At 33.8% G+C, this 15,361-nt stretch overlaps 1 long non-coding RNA gene across 1 annotated transcript; it reads right to left on the bottom strand.

The window, feature by feature from the left end:
* Nucleotides 1-14,238: 14,238 nt before the first annotated feature.
* Nucleotides 14,239-14,821, bottom strand: LOC127135168 (uncharacterized). The gene is made up of 3 exons (XR_007808457.1): nt 14,693-14,821; nt 14,528-14,601; nt 14,239-14,420 (listed from the first exon to the last, which is right to left on the bottom strand). It is a non-coding gene; the product is annotated as an uncharacterized LOC127135168 (long non-coding RNA).
* Between the last annotated feature and the right edge of the window lie 540 nt (nt 14,822-15,361).

Genomic DNA, 15,361 nt, shown 5'->3' with positions numbered 1-15,361 from the left:
CAGAAGGATTAAGGATCATTTGTATTCAATGTAACCCTTTTCCATGTAAATTACCATTTTCAACTTTGTAAAAATCTATGGAGTCTTGTCATTTACAGACTACCATCCCATTAAATAAAGTTGAGCTTTTGTCCAATTGTTTCTACTCTTATTTACTTTAGCAAATAGTTTAAATTTTATTATAACCATTTTGGAAATTTAAAATTTTTAATCAAAATATTTTTCTTAAAACATATAATAACAAGAATTTTTTTAAAGAAATTAAAAGGAAGTATCAACAGCACTTCAAAGAGCAGCAAGTCCTTAAGTGCTAAGCATCAGAGGTTCCCCAAGCAGTTAACCCTTTGGGTATCCCTAGTTGTTTGTGTTTATCCGGATCCCCTACGAAGTGTTTCTTCCCTAGCATAGTTCCGATTCTTTTCCCCATCTGAGTTGGTTGATTCAGTACCTTGCGGAGTGTTATTTCCCCGGTGGTGTTTCTGTATTCCCCAACGGAGTTCACGTTTCTTCAGCAGGGTGGATCTTCAGCAGAGTAAGATGTTTTTTCCTAGTAGATCGCATTGGTGTCCCCACCAGTCACTACCCGACTCGCTCCCAGTCAGAGTTTCCTCTTAATTTCTGAGCAGCTGTTTTGTGTTTATATTTTGTATGGTTGTCTCCCATTTAATATGGCGTTGACCTAAAATTCCCTGCAGACTCGATAACTTCGCCTCTCCTCAGAAGATCTCCTCCCTCGGCTAGATTTGAGCCTTTGGTTTGTTGATTTCTCTGTTCTCCAGCAGTTGTCTCCCTCTTTTTTATGGATTGACCGAGGATTATACCGATGATTCAAATTCTTTGCAACACCTTTGTATCCTTTATGATCGTTTTGTCAGCATGATCATCATATATACATATACATATACATTCATATAATTTCATAATTTGCATATTGGCACCATCATATTTGATTGATTTGTTGATTTGAGATTCTCATTCTCTGTATGGCGGTACTTTATCCCCATACGAGTTCGGTGTCTATCCTCCCTCAATTGTAGAGTGTCATCCCTTTAGGAAGAAAAACTTTAACCTTTCTCCTCTTCCCCGCTGAGTTGTTCCTCCTGGATGATTATTACTTCAGTTTCCTCCCCAGTTGTTTATCTGGATGGAATCACTCCCCTTGAGTTATATCCTCATTGGGTTGAGTCTTGATTGACTGTTTCTATCTAGATCATGCCTAGATAGATGCTTTGAGTCTCCTAAGAGCTTATAACCCAGTAACTGGTAATATTCTTCTTAGTTTGCAGTTTGTTACTTCTTGCCCAATACCCGGCATAAGTACCCTTGCTTTCCCAGCAGTGGAATTCCCGGTGGATTCATTTGTTTCTGATTCCCCAGAAAATATATCCTTGATATGTTCATCCTAACTGGAGACGGATATCTTTCATTCCCCTGCCTGAGTCTATCCTTGATATGTTCATCCTAACCGATGACGGATATTCTCGTCCTTGGTATTCTACCCAGTAAAAAGGTAGTTGTAATCCTTATTGTATTCCCCAGAGAGTTAATCCTTGATATGTTCATCCTAATCGATGACGGGTTTCCTTCTCTTTGTGGTATCCTACCCAGTAACCGGTAGTTGTAAACCCTACTTTTTCCCGCAGAGTTTATCCTTGATATGTTCATCCTAACCGGTGACGGATTTTCTCTTCGTTGGTATTCTATCCAGTAACTAATAGATGTAATTCCTATTTTCTCCCCTCTTAGAGTCTATCCTTGATATGTTCATCTTAACCGGTGATGGATTTTATCTTTGTCGGTCTTCTATCCAGCATTCGATGGATTTAATTCCTACTTTTTGTTCAGTTGGTTTATCCTTGATATGATCATCTTAACCGATGACGGGTATCCTCTTTGACAATCCCAGGCAAGTTTATCCTTGATATGTTCAACTTAACCGATGACGAATATTCTTCCCTGTTGAGTTTATCCTTGATATTTTCATCCTAACCGATGACGGATACTCTCACCTTTGGTCTTCTGCCTAGTAACTGGTAGTTGTAAATCCGTTTCTTTCTGCAGTTTTCCCCAGCAAGGTTATTCTTACCCAGTAACGGGTAATGAATACTCCCTCCAGGCTTTTCTCAGCGAGTCATCCTTGATATGTTCATCCTAACCGATGACGGGTGTCCTCTCTGTCAGATCTTTATTATCTCCTCACCCAGTAACAAGTAGTAGATAATAGATTTTTGCTCCTCCTGCGTTGAAGTTTATTTCTTCCCCAGTTGAGTTGAGTGTGTGTTTCCTTAGTGAAATCGCTTCCCCTGCATGATTCAAGTATTTTAGTTTTATCCTGACTTACTCGTATCCCCGGCAGATGTTGTTGTTCCCCGGATGAGTCTTTTCCATGTTTGTATGGAATTCCTCTAGTTCCCTTGCAGTTTTAAGTCGTAGCCTGGCCTACGCATAACTCATTTTTCCCCCAGAGTCTTTGTCTCCCTAGTGAGTTTTCCTTACGGAATACATTATACTCCTGCATACTTTCGGTCTCTCTGATTTCTTTTCCTTTGTGGCAATATTTCCCCACAAAGAATTTACTTTTGCATTCATATCATATGCATCACGAGGTCTCTTAGGGACCAAAATTTGTTTCTATATGTTGTTATTTAAGCCCATTCTACTGAGTCGACATGAAGATTTTAACCTTCGCCTCCTCAGCTAGAATGTCCTTAAATAGGGGCAGCTTTAAGACCCCAATTTTGACCCTAAGATCCCTCATTCAATTTCATCATATGCATTAGCATTGGGATCATACCTTAGCATCCTCCTTACCCCTCTTTCATTGGGTTTGTTTTGGGAGAGATCACCAAGCACTATGTGATTGTATCATACTTTTATATTATCAGGTTTCACTAACCAAAATACCAAAAATATGTCTTTGTATTTGCCTAACTCCTTTTGTAGGTAGGGCATGATCTCCATTGATCTATCAAGTTCATATCTAGGGTTTGAGACCCTAATGACAAAGAGCACAACCATGAATTGATCTAAGAATGGTTATGAGCATCATATATGATTTCCATTGCTTCCTACATGTTATATTGATCAAATTTTCTTCAAGAGTTTGAGGGTGATTTGCCTTGGAAACCCTAGTTTGACTGGGTATCTTGAGTAACTTCTCCAACAAGCTATCTTACCAACTGATCAAATTTCTCAATGGAAACTTAAACATTCATCATCTTATGCATATATGATCTACCATGAGCCAGGAATGTCCAAAGAATTGAAGGTTAGCAAGTTGGTTGATGGTGGTTGGCCAGATGAATTCATCTGATCAAAATTGGGTCTCCCTAGACCCTATATCCTACAATTTTCACCATATTAAAATGATTCCAAGATAAAAGTTACTCTAAATGACATTCCAAACAACTTTCATGTTGAGACCTAGATCTAGTTTTGCTTGTAAAATCATTTTCTATGTTGAAACATTATAGGTCATTTTGTCTAAACCCTAAATCGAAAGTCAACTTCCCAAGGCCATAACTTGCTAATTTTTTTATGACATTAAATATTTCCAAGTTTAACAATCAAATTCAAGATGTCTACTTCAACTTTGATGTTTGGAGTGAAAGCAAATTCAACTTTTATGAGCATGTAATATGAGGTTACATTATAGGTCATTTTTGACCTATACCATTGAACAAGTGATTTTTCCAAACTTCAAAAATGCATAACTCTATCATTCCAAATCCAAATGACATGAAATTGGTGACCATTTTTAATGTCTTTGAAATATCTAACACTTTGATGAAGACACGTTTCTCATTTGAAGCTCACATAAAAAGTTAAGCAAGGTGGAATATTGAGATATATGGCTTGACACTTAGAAAAAATTTCAACATGTTGAAATTTCCAAACATCCACCTCAAAATTCTCCATGTTCCAAGCTCTAAGTGAAAAACTGTTGACCATCAAACTTGTTCCCCTTGATCCAAGCTTTCCAAAGAACCCAAGTTCATGCATTTTGGATGAGGTTTGCTAGGTCTACGCATGGCTTTAACAGAGTTGCATCATTGGAAAGAATCAATTGCATAAACTTCATTTCACAATGCCTTGCCATTCAAGCTTCATTCAGACCTCAATTGGAATCATTTTGGACCTTTTTTCATTGCATCATGAGCCTGTACATGCCCATGCACTCGTGCCATCAACATTGCTAATTTTGGACAGATTTTTAAAGTGTGCAAATATCATTCTTTCATGCTATAAGTACATGACCTATGTGCTCATTTGAATGACACCTTGCGCGCCAGCTTTGCTCCCCATTGAAACCCTCACATTCTAAAGGAAAACCTGAGAAATTTCAATTTGAAATTTGAGTTTGAATCTCAACTGTTGGAGATTCAAGAACTCCAGGATTCGAAGCCTTGCAACCTCTCTAATCACTTCCTGCTAGCTTCTCAACTATGATCAGATCGTGTTTGGAGCAAGCAACATCAAGAACTGCATAGCATTGAAGGTAATTTTTAGAAAACTTCATCTCTTCAATTCTCACTCAATTCTAATCAATTCTCTTGGGTCTTTGGTTATCTGAAGTCCTACCAATATAGGCAAGAAGATTGAGATGCTTAGAGGTCAAATCGAAGCAACTCAGTTGACACACCTCAAAATTCAACTCCTCATATCTTTCTATATATGTGGAGTTAGTTAAAATTGAGGTCAGATTCGTGCTCTACGCCATTTTTTTCTTTCAGATCATGTCCTCCTTTTTCATTTATGTGATGGTGATGACTGAACCAGTCCAGTGAGCCTCGCCTGAGAAGGTGACCAAAGGTCCAGTATCGGTGGTGTGCTGGACAGATTCTGAGCCACATGATCATTTCAAAATGTTTTAATCTCACGCGTCCATTGTGATTACCATCCTTGCAGCGTGCTGACTCGTGTGTTTGGTGGAACGCGTGTTTTAGGCCACCTGACCTGCCACCTCAATTAATGAGGGAGATCAAGTGGCTCACGTTTTTTCACATTTTCTGATTTTTGTTTTATTCCTTTTATTTTCATTAATTGATATTAATTTTAATATTGATCCAAAAAATATGAGAGTTTCACCAAAAAATTTCAAATAAATTCCTCTTTCATATTCTGAATTAAAATTATTTTTTGGATCATTATTAATATTTTTCATGATTTAATTGATTTTGTGATTATTTTTAATTGTTTAAAAATACTTTTAAGTCTTTAAAAATTCTGAAATTTTTTCTCCAAGGTCCTTTGACCTTTATTGACCTATGATAAATCTCATGGCCACTTCTTTGATGTTTTGATGAGGTTTTAGGAATTTGACAAACCATATTTAATTTAAATGCCTTATTTTAGTATTTTTAATTTGAATAAATACCAAATAATTGTGTTGACCAATTGTGATGACTTGTTTGAATTTGACTCTTTTTGTTGGGCCTTGGTCAAGGTTGATTTGACTTTGTCAAGTTAATATAATTGGATTTAGGGGATTGGTGGAATGTACATTCCATCTCCCAAAATAAATGGATGATATTAATTTGGTAAAAGCCCTCCTTTGACCAATTTGAGTTTTGATCCATTCCCATCCACCTTCATCTCATACGCCTTCTTTATGCATCCATCTCATTTGGCGAATGATATCTCAAAGTTTTAAGGCTAGTTGATTGAAAAATCAACATAAGTGTGGATGAGATTAGGCCACCTCTTTTGCATATTCTTTTTGTGTGTGGTATGTTTCATGAGCATAGTCCATTATACTATGTCTCTAACATGCATTAACACCAAAATTCTATTGCCCGACCTCAAATAGTTGTGACTTCTACATAAGTCCAATTACGATTGCTTAACATAGCGCTAAATTTGTGACACAAAAGGTATAGCATTCTAGTTAGTGAGATTGTAAGTCTCCCCTCTTTCATGGTATTGTGTGGAAAATTGGCCTTTTTTCCTTCCTTTGGAAGATGTCTTGGCTCAAGGATCCGTGCTTGTGATAAGTGGGTTGAGTGTTCTCCAAAGAATGTCTTAAAATGAAAAGCAAAAGCAAAATAATACTAACTTCTAACTCATTAACAACTAACTTTTAATTTCAAACCATTTACTTTAATGTCATTTAATTTTAGTTCTTATTCATTTGCCATTATTCATACCATTCTAATTGTTTATGTTAATGCAATTTTCACTTTGTCCACTTGGACCATATTGTGTGATATATCTTGTTTGTGTATACTTTGCTTCTTTGTATGGTCTTTGACCATTAATGTACATAATAATAACAAAAAAACCCTAAATAACTTTTGTGTGGACTGTTGGCTGGATCTTGGACAAATGGACTTAGAACTTAGGCAACATTCCTATGCTAAAGGACTTGGCCAATGCCAACTTTATGTGAAACCAAGTGCTTGCAATTTGAACTTGATCTGATACATCATTCAAGATCCATATGAGTTCATCTACAACATGATCATTGTGAAGCCATTATTTTGAACCTGTGACTTGTGGAATTCATCTGTTACATGGGATAATATGAAGAAGATCATGGAGTGGCTAAGCTTGGATGTGGCTATCTTTATTTGATGCCTTGCTCTTCAAGATAATATAATTGTGCATTTGTGTATTGCTTGATTCTAAATGTCCAAGGGAATTCTGGGTTTCTATTGACATTCTTGTCTATTGAATTGCTACCCATTGGTCAGATCTTTTCAACTCTTACCTTTTAATTTTATGCATAGGATTAGTCTCTTCATCTTCTCCTTATTTCTTTAATTTCAAAATCTCTCCCTCCCTTTTCAAGATCTTCTTTTATTGAACTTATTTTGTTCTAAACTTTGACCACTTTGTAAAAAGATAGAAACTTTGGTCTTATGCCATTGCATTTTCAAACTTCTTTTCTTAAATCAAATTTGTAAATAAACTTAACTATACTTGACTTAAACTTTCAGAAAAGCCAAAAAGAACTAACTCATTCAAGCCATTTTAGGCCTTTGTTCCTTTCAAACTTAATTTTTGTTAAAAGCAATGCATCAACTTTGAAATTTGTATCACGAACTACGAGGTTTTGATCCCTCATTTTCATGTTGGTACGTAGGCACAAGTCTGAAGGTCTTGTCAAACACAAAAATATAATTAATGAATTCTTTTCTCATCCCCCCATTCTATTTGTTTGTAAACATCATTTTTGTACCAAATACATATGCATACAAAAAGGGCTCCCTAGGAGTATCTATGACACTTTGGGTGCTAACACCTTCCCTCTGTGTAACCAACACCCTTACCTGTAATCTCTGACATTTTATTAGTTTTGATTTGAAAACTTCTTACTTTTGGGTTTTGTTCGTACTTTTTCCCTTTTCCCTTGGAAACTATAAAATCGCAGTGGCAACTCATGTTATTTGATCTCTATCTTATCCATAGCTTGATAATCATGAATTTACCGCTATAGTATGTTTGTAGTGTTCCTCAAACCCTAATTCGTTTGCTCGTTTCTTTGACCGCTTGTCATACTTGCTTGAGTTGATGCTTTAATTTGTTATAAAAGGTTGCATATTCACAAGTGAAACCAAGTTGTATCCAAGTTATCATCATCAAAATCTTATCATTAACAACAAACCATTATAGTCATCTTTAACTTTGATCACTTCTTTAAATAACCTGATTAACATGGTTTCACATTCTCCCATTTTTGGATGAACTTTTTGGATGATGACAACACATCTCTAATAGAGGTGGTAAAAAGAAACACTCACACATACACACACACACATATGTGGAACGGTTAAACTCCACCTCAATTAAGTAAAGGATATACTCTACTCCCCCTGAGATTACACTTCTCCCCCTTTGTCATGATAAAAAGCGAGTAAAAGATGAATTTTAAGAATTTAAATATAAAAATATAGGCATTTAGAAAAGGAAAAGTAGAACACTTTTTAATTCAAATTGTACTAAATTGAAGTACAAAATAAGGGAAATTGTAGGAATTGAAAATAAAGCTAAAAACACAAAAGCAAACACACTTAGAAACTAGGACACATAAGCGAGACTATTCTTCATCAAAATAATCATGCATGAAAAAATATTGAGTTAGTTTCCCTAGGTCTTGGATAAAGTGATGAGTTAGGAAGTCGATTTTGTCGTTTATCTTATTCAGCTTCTTAATTATGATCTTGAGTAGGTCTTCAGCTATGGGCAGTTGAGGGATATCATAGTCAAAATCTTCTAGATCTACAAGTGCTTCTTGATCATTCATATTTCTATTTTTTTTCTTTGGAGGGATTTTCAATTACCTTTCCTTCAATGATCTCAACCCTCATTTTTGCTAGAACTGTTTCTCCTATATTTGTTACATCTTCTATAAACTCTTTATTCCCAAAGGTGAGTCCAATGTGTTCCTAGATTTTTGTGATTAGGTTGCCATATAGTAAGCACATTCCTTTTCTCTTGCTTCTCATCATGTATTGGATTACTTCATTTTCTCACTTTATATTGATTTTATTTTCAATTATCCGTACAATTTCAACATCAAACCTAGTTATGAGACCGAAATTTCTTTTTTTATTTAAAATATGTGATTGGTCACATAATGGATCATACGAATGTCGGGGAAACTAGAGCCTATATTGAAAGGATTAAATATCAAGGATGATGGGTTTTTTAACAGTGAGGATGCATCAACCTTCAAGTTGAAGTTGTCTCCTTGATCTCCTGGCTCAAAGATAACAAGTTCATGGGGAAGATCCAATATGTTTGAAAAGTTTTAAAATGATAGAGATAGTATATGTCGTATTACTTTAGAGTAGATTATTACATCAGTAAAGTAAATATTTAAGAAGAACAATGTGTGAATTTAGCTCTTCAAAGATATTGAAGAATTCACATTCTTTAAAGGTTTTCGAGTCCAATGTGTGAATTCTCAATAAGGTTCTGTTGGCGATGTCTTGGAGGAATCTTCCTTCTTCTTGTTGAGAGGTGAAATCATCAAGATAGGACTGGAGGAAAATCTCAGCTTCCTAGGTGTAACACCTCAATTTTAGTAAATTATTTTATTTTAATTTAATTACACTTTTTGTGTATTTATTTGATTATTGTATGAATATTGATGAATGTTGATGAAAGTTTGATGATAATTCTGTTTTTACATGCCATGATGTGAATTGCATATGTGTGTGTTGACATGTTGTTGTGTTCTTGGAATCAATTAAATCCATGAAAATTGATATGAGATTGAATGATTTAGGGAATGAATCTAAGTGTTTAATTCATGAGAAAAATTGATAGATTGATGATAATTATTATGATATATATATATATATATATATATATATATATATATATATAATATATATATATATATATATATATATATATATATATATATATATATATATATATATATATATATATATATATATATATATATATATATATATATATATACTGGTTTGGTGGTTGAAGTTGGAAATTAGAAAAAAAATCATGTAACAGAGAAAACTAGAACTTTTGGAAAAAAATTACAGTGACAATCGATTACACCAGATGACAATCGATTACATTAGTTGAAATTTTAAAAAGAAATAACAATGTAATCGATTACACCAGATGATAATCGATTGTTATTCTTAGAAAAGTAATTTTTTACAAAGTCAGTAGTGATATTTGTTTCAGTGACAGTCGATTGCACCAGATGACAATCGATTGTCATAGGCCAAATGGTGAAAAATTATGCTTTATTGTTTTTATTGCGTTGTCTGACTATTTTAGTCGTATCTTTTGATTTGTAGGTCCAAATGATGTGTCGTTTGAAGCATTAGAAACCTAATGCTCAAAGCTACATCATGGTAGTGTTTGGTGAGACATATGAGTGGTAGTAATGTGCCTACTATGACAATGTTTGTGATGACTTGTATGATCGGTTAGCGAATCATTGTGTTTATAGGATGATTTATTGTTGTTTTGGTGGAGTAAAATGAATAAATGCTTATGAGTTTACATTTGTTGAGTTACCTTTGTTTGTTGTTGTCTACTGATGTCATAACATGGATTGATTATTTAGTATGATGAATGATATTGTCGTGTGAATTAAGAGTATGACAATGTCATTATGTTTTGAGATCACATTTATGACTATAGTGTTGTTGCATGTATGAGTAATGATCTAACTGAGGAGATTGATTGTAATACTTTAGTGAAATTGAATTATATGATATTATGAATATGTGAAGTATTGCGATGTAGTAATCCAGCGAGGGGATTACTTAAGTTGTCAATGCATTTATGTTAGGATATGATAGTATTCTTAATGCATTGATTTAATGATATGATCATGTTGTTGGTGTAAGCCCTAGAGGCCAATACTTTTGGTACTTGTATCGAATTATTTATTAATAAAAAAAAGCTTTTTCTTTATTATGTTTGTTTAATAAAGTCCCTAGAATAGATAGTTCGTTTAATGTATCAAGTGTGACTTAATCATGAGATCCCGTTAAATATAAGGAAACTATGCTTAAAGTATCCGTAGTCGAGCTTTGTTATGAAGTGGGATAACATTAAAGCATTAAGACTATTATGTATATAGACGGACGATCATATCTCATGGATCATGGATAAGGAATTATAAAGTCTTAAACATAGGTATGAATATTATGAGTAATATTTATACTCGATTGACCCGCTATGAGAATACCATATAGAATGTTATGCAAAGTGTTATAAGTTATTCTCATGGTGATAGTGGTGTATACCACACTTCGACCTGAAACCACTATGGACCATAGATGTAGAGTTGAGGGCTTTATTGCTGATCAAACATTGTCCGTAACATTGTCCGTAACTGGAAAAATATATTACAATGAGAGTGTTTATAAATAGGTTGATTTATTTTCTTCCTATTTACTTTCTTATTATTTTCATCTTTGTCCTCTCCATCTCATATTTGGGTTTGCCTTTTGCAGGGATTGATCAGTGCATTTTGATGCAAATTCTTCTACTATTCTACTTAGGCAACTCTATAGTTTATTCTATTATTTTTACTATTTTAGTGTGTTTTTATATTTAAGTTTATTTTTGGTTTTATTTTATTTTCGTACTCTATTTTCAGCATAAACAGTTATTTGATACCCTATTACTATGCAAATCATAACTTGAGCTACGAGAATCAAATTGATGCGTTCTAATATGCATTTGAAAGATGAGAGGATAAGCTAAACATTTCATGTTGAAGTCAGAAGCTGATTCGGAGTGAAGAAGGATAAAATAATTTGTTTTAAATCCAGACTTAATTAAAATAGTTAGTTTGGACCATTTTTTGTAATTTTCGGGTCGGTTACTATTAGGCCTGAATTCCCTTGCTCTATTTAAACAACTTAGTAGTTTTAGGATTTATCATTCAATATTCATGAAATAGAGAATAGGGCATATGAATATCATGGAGAGCTAATTTTCAAAGAGTTGATATGTTGTATTTGTATTCCACTTTGAGGTTTTTATTAATTTCAATTTAATTTCGATTTCTTTTCAATTCTTCCTATAAACTCGTTTGCTTAATCCGATTACTTTCGTTCTCTTAATTTAATTGTTTCTTATAGGATAGAGTTGATTAAATTCGATTGTATGTATGATCCTTAACTATAATCACGTTAGCGTAACTTTTTTGTTATCATGTTTGATTAAATCGTGTTTCCTTAATTCGTGTCTGCTTAAATCTGTTTGCGTAATTCGGAAGTTAGAAACATACATCATATAATACAAATTGCGCTTGTCAGTCAGTATTATAATCTAATGGGATTGAATCCTCTAGGGAGTTGAAATTATAAGAATCGATGATAAGTCGGAAATCGATGCAGTTGATTAGCTTATTTATCAATTTTGCTTTTTATCTTTAATCATCTTCGATTTAAGTTCTGAACCTTAAACCACACCCCCTTATTTTTATTTGTTTGGTTATAACATTCAAGAGTCATTATGATACGACATTCGAGTGTCACTTCCGTTTTACTACACTTTTAAACTCGTTTTTGACACGTGTGCGATAACGAATCAAATTGGCGTCGTTGTCGGGGACTCTTTGATAATATTAACTAATTTTAGAATCCTAGATTAAAGTCTTGTTAGTATTTTGTTTTGTTTTGTTTTGTTTTTTATAGATTTTCAGGGTCGCAGTAAAATGATGTAACTATCCCAGCAGCCTATCAAGCTACTTTTACGAATTGCTCCAAAAACATTCTAAAAAATCAGAAAAAATTCAAGAAATAGTAATCCCTTTGAAGAGACTTCTAAGGAATTTTAACCCTCAAAATCATAAATTCCTTTTTTATTTTATTTTATGTTTGTTTTCATATTCTCAATAAAAACAAAAAAAAATTGTAGATTCGTTATTTGATTTTTAGTCAAAATTTTGTAATTTTTAGATTTTATTTTAATCATTTTTTCATAGATTTTATTAGTCTGATTTTATAGTGATTTGATTTTGTGTCAATATTACTCTAATTTTGATTTTATCATTGATTTTATGTAATATTTGATAGTGATTTTATATGATTCTATATTAATTTGATTCTGATTTTGAATTTAATAATCATATCATGACTAATCAAAATAGAATCTTAAGAGAACTTGTGGTAGCTGATTCACTTTTTGTTGATTTCCCTTCTTTGCCTAATTTTGATGACACTTATACTTGTGATGTTTGTACTGATATTCACTTATGTTCAGTTTGTGCTGAAATTAAAGCTGCTTTACAGGTTGATATTTCTTCTGAGATTTCTACTAACAAAGTTGATGTTGCAGATCTAAATGTAGTTCATGTTGTCAAAATTTTACCATCCATTGAGCAACTATCTACTTTAGAGCTAAAGTCATTCTCTGCATTTTTAGAATTTAATGAAAATTTTCTTGTAATAATTTCATTTAAATTTGAATCTGAACAGGAACAAAATTTGTTACAAGTATTGAGGGAACATAAGAAGGCAATTGAATGGACCTTGGCTGACATTCCTGGTATTAGCTCATCAATGTGCATGAATTAGGTCTTGCTTGAAGATGGAGAAAAAGTAGTAAGGCATCCCCAAAGGCAGTTTGACCCCTTGATATTGGATGTTGTGAAAACTGATATCTATATTGTACCAGAGGACAAAAAGAATACCACTTTCATTTGTCCATTCGATACTTTCACCTATAGACGAATGTTTTTTGACCCATGAATAAAAAGGGAAAGCACTGATAAAAATTTCAAAATCAATTGACACCGTCTTAAGTTACTCCATGAGAGCCCCACTTTGGAAGAAGATAATGTAAAAGAGCTCTCTTTAAAAAATGATGTTTGTGTGGTTATTTATCCACCTTGACTCCTTGGATGTGTTCTTTCTTATCTCTATTCTCTCTTATTTTATATTTATGTTCTTTCATTGAGGACAATGTGTGTCTTAAGTGTAGGGGAGGGAATCATTTACTTGTGTGTTTCATTATTTTTCATTTACTTACTTGTTTTATTTTAGTTTTAAAATGGCATGTTTTTTCTGTGGTTTTCGGGTTCACTACGCCAAATAAGGGAAAAGAGGGCGCTTATTTTGGCCTATAACAGCGCTTTTAAGCGCCCTCTAATCTGGCGCTGGCATAGGTAAAGACAGCGCTTTGTTCTCCTGGAGAAAGCGCTGTCTAAAGTGGCCACATTATAGTGCGCTTTAAGAAAAAAGCGCCCTCTGGAGTGGTCCATAAAGGGACACCTTAGAGGGCGCTTTCTGGAAAAAGCGCCCTCTAAAGTTGTCAGTGTAAAGTGTTTAGAGGGCGCTTTCTGGAAGAAGCGCCCTCTAAAGTTGTCATTGTAAAGTGTTTAGAGGGCGCTTTCAGGAAAAAACGCCCTCTAAAGTTGTCAATGTAAAGTGTTTAGAGGGCGCTTTCAGGAAAAAGCGCCCTCTAAAGTTGTCAATGTAAAGTGTTTAGAGGGCGCTTTCTGGACAAAGCGCCCTCTAAAGTGTTAGTTATTTTAAAAAAATTTGTTTGAAAAACAGTGGATATATATTTAATTGGTAACCTGTTCGCATGCTGCAAAAGTGTAAAATTCATATTGATTTCATCCTTTAATCCAATGTTATACACCATTAATCCATTGACATATACAACATGAATCCATTTATATACAACATTAATCCTCCATATATACAACATTAATATATGATTCTTTGATCAACAATATACAACAACATATTCTCAAAGTACTACAATTAAGAGAATAAAACATAGCAACCAACACCCAGTGACCACTGTATCCAAAAGCTGTCTAGTAGTTCTAACCAATACTAAACAAAAACGCCCATCCACCCATGGTGGCAAACATGTTCTGTATATCCAAAAGCTGTCTAGTAGTTCTATCGCACATCCATACAAAATAAGGCTCAACCAAAACAACAAATGGCAGCATAAGTAGTCCCCTGCAAAAAGAACACGTCCAAATGCAAATAACACAGAACTGTCAAAAGGCGATTGAGCAACAAATAGTAAACAATGGCATAAAGTTAAATGACATAGCTAATATTACCTGAATTCCTGCATGGCTGTTAAGGTAAAAATCAAATTCCCTAGGGTGACAAACGCTGGTGTCTACCACGGTTCCTTTGACAATTTAGAACAACAAAATCAGCAAAACGTGATAAATTCAAATGATAATATATACCAGCTGCGTTGAGAAATATATTGAAAAAACCTGGCATAATATTTCCACTTCTATCGGTCTCTTTGGGGTTGACAGGAAAGAGACGGGTGTGATGTCTCTTTTGGACCACTACAAAAGTAACTTTAGGTAGATACCCATCCTCTATTGAGACACAAGCCTGATGAAAAAAAATTAAAAATTAAACGCAGAGAATTTAGTGGTGTATTTTATGAACGACAAAGTAACAAGAAATCAACTTTGAGAAGTCCTAAATTCTGCCTACAATACAGGGCTGCAAAGTTGATGCAACAAAAAACATATAACAATATATGGTAAGTACCTGTATCTCCGACCATATTTTTTCTTTGCCAACCTTCAAGTCCGGACTTCTCCAATTATCACATGTAATCGGAATATGTTGTCGAACAAGGAAACCAATGTAACTTGCCAACATTGAACCCTTATCTTTTGAAGATAGAATTGATATATGTTTAGATGGACATGTTCCATTGTCGTAGAGGGATACTTTCAAATATCCAGCATCATCATCTACGCGAATGAGGCTTGACGACAATAGAGCATCTCCATCTAAACAAATATCCAGCATCATCATTTTACCTGTAAAAAAGAAAACAATTAAAATCAGATGACAAATGTAAAAACAATTAAAATCATAAAAGTCATTTTACCTGTAATAAAGAAAACAATTAAAATCATTTG

The sequence above is a fragment of the Lathyrus oleraceus genome, chromosome 4 (assembly GCF_024323335.1).
Source record: "Lathyrus oleraceus cultivar Zhongwan6 chromosome 4, CAAS_Psat_ZW6_1.0, whole genome shotgun sequence".
In the NCBI taxonomy this organism is placed as follows: domain Eukaryota; kingdom Viridiplantae; phylum Streptophyta; class Magnoliopsida; order Fabales; family Fabaceae; genus Lathyrus; species Lathyrus oleraceus.
The sequence above is the reverse complement of the archived record's forward strand: the minus strand, read 5'-3'. Positions and strand labels throughout refer to the sequence as shown.